This window comes from Acyrthosiphon pisum, chromosome X, assembly GCF_005508785.2.
Source record: "Acyrthosiphon pisum isolate AL4f chromosome X, pea_aphid_22Mar2018_4r6ur, whole genome shotgun sequence".
Taxonomy (NCBI): Eukaryota; Metazoa; Arthropoda; class Insecta; order Hemiptera; family Aphididae; genus Acyrthosiphon; species Acyrthosiphon pisum.
Window position 1 is genome coordinate 20,331,130 of NC_042493.1, and position 2,519 is coordinate 20,333,648.

The following is a 2,519-nucleotide window of genomic DNA, read 5'->3' on the forward strand; positions in this document are numbered from 1 at the left end:
TACTAAATATTCTATATTAGAAAATGATAATTTAAGTAATAATGGAATGTTTCAAGTTCTACTACTAATGTTTTTTGTATACCTACTAAAAGAATCCTTTAATCGTTATTATTGTACGTTTGAATGTCCAGTGTGTAAAAAATTGATCTTCAATCGTTCATCAAAAAAGTAGGTATACTTGGGAAGAATTTTGTTAAATATGTTTTAAATTTATTGTTAAATATGTTTTAAATTTATTGTTAAATTTGTTATGACTGGGGTGTATAAAAAAAAAAACAAAAAATTTCATGCGATGGCCGGGAATCGAACCCGGATCAACTGCTTGGAAGGCAACTATGCTGACCATTACACCACCATCGCAGTTGAAGGAAGGATAACATTTAATGTTATTTCATATTTTGATTTCTAAAGGTACTTGTGTATTTTTTAATTTTTGATTTTGAGAATCTGAGTGGAGTGATGAATGTGTTATATTTTAACGAGAAATATTTTTTTTTAATTAAAATTTTTTTTGTGTTCGATTGTGCGCCTATAATATAGGTAGTAGCCATAAATTTGATTTGATTTTCAACTTTAACATATTTTCTAGTAGGTACCTAGTTAATCTAATTGGAATTTTGGAGCGTCAAAAATATTAGATCTCCTGTACTTTTCTTAATAATTATGAAAAAAAAATTCGTTATACCAGGAATTTTCGGTAAAATCTAGTTTTTTTGTTGTAGGTACCCCTAATTGAAAATGGAATTTTATTACGGGTGAAACCTAGTCTCTAACTGGGTAATGTTGCAGTAGGTGTGGGAACGTATCCGGTATTTATTCTTCGATTGTTTTGGTTCTGAAACCGGAAAACTATAGTATCAGGATTGCTGATCAATTTTTCCAAATAACATTTTTGGGGGAAATTAATATTTAACACTGTTTTTGGCGATTCAAAGCAAGTATTGGGTTTGCCGAGTCTAATATACTTAACCGGGTGAGTCTGTATACAGTGTGCCGGGTGATTTCCGTGCGATCGGCCAGACTCCACCCGTCAGCTCGGTGCCTACAGGGTTTTTAGTATTTTTACACAAAACTAACAGGGATGATAGCTGGGTCCTTGGGTAATCTAATGGTACAGGTTTCAAGTCGATCGCACAATTATTCGATTTTTAATTTATTTAAAATCACATCAAATTTAAATAGTTGATTGCATTTTGTTCATAATTCCGTATTTTTCGCCGCAAGTATTGTGAATTTCTATGTGCGGGTATAGCTTTTAATGGTTTGAACTTGCCATTCGGGAATTGTGTGGTCGTAAATGGTCGTAAATCGCTTCTCTCGTATAAGTACGTATAAGTACTATTGAACCTTTCTATTAACATAAAAATGAAAATGAAAATAAAATAATTTCACACTTCAACATAACACAAATAGATGGCGCAATTGTATTCCTGTGGTCCCGAGCGTGACACTAATATTTTCCACCGATGACGACTCGTGTCCAGTCCAGGTGTATGTACGTTTGTGGTAATATGCAACCCTCACAGCTGATCTAGGATGCTAGCGGCATAGAGCGTAGAGGCACACGATGTTTTCGAGGTTACCATTTCCGTAATCTGATAGAACGTTAGCAACATGTTAATATAAACGTATACAAAGCAATAGGCATTTATATACCATCTGATACCAAAGATATAATATAAAATATTATAATACATACTATAATTATATACAAATAATTAATTTTAACTCGAAACTTATATTTACGTAGCATGAATTCCCGATATATTTGATGTCGATATAGCTCTTAGATATACAATCGACTTAGATATAGCTCGAACAGCAACAGAATTTTTACTCTGAACATTTTTAACTCTTTTCCACTCTTTGTCGTAAAAATTATATATTTCCAAACAAAATGTTTAAAAAACGTACATTGATTATCGTTAATTTATCGAAGGCTAACATTTGTGTGCATAAAATTTATAGAAACGTATTTGATTACGTAAAATTTTCTGATTTTATTGGTTAGTAATTATTTTTATAATATTATAAAATTAAAGGTTTTAAAAAAAATATCATAAAATTATAAATTACATTATTATAATATTTATTAGACCAACACAGAGAGCCATTTTTTGAGACACTTCCTGAGACACGTTCAATGACACGTTCACATTTAATACCGTTCAAACTGACCTTACAAAAACCAAAATAAAATTACGTTTTCAAAAATGTAAGCATACATAGAGTATATTTTTTTTTTCAATTATAATTATTTTTTACCTAAATTAACAGGAAATCAGTAAAAATATATCAGGTGCCATCGTATTGGGTCATATAGGGGAGACCAGGGTAAGTTGACGAACCGGGTAAGATGACGAATTGATAATAACTGATTATAGATTATATGAGTTATCGAGGTTATAAGATAATTAAATAGTATGAAGTTAGGTACGTCTATTTTATTTGATTTTATACAGTTTTGATACACCAATCACTTTTATTTACAAATGTGTGTTATCATACTTCAAACTTTT

At 30.6% G+C, this 2,519-nt stretch overlaps 1 non-coding gene across 1 annotated transcript; it reads right to left on the reverse strand.

Moving 5' to 3' along the window:
* Positions 1-288: 288 nt before the first annotated feature.
* Positions 289-360, reverse strand: TRNAG-UCC. Its single transcript has one exon. It is a non-coding gene; the product is annotated as a tRNA-Gly (tRNA).
* Positions 361-2,519: the final 2,159 nt, after the last annotated feature.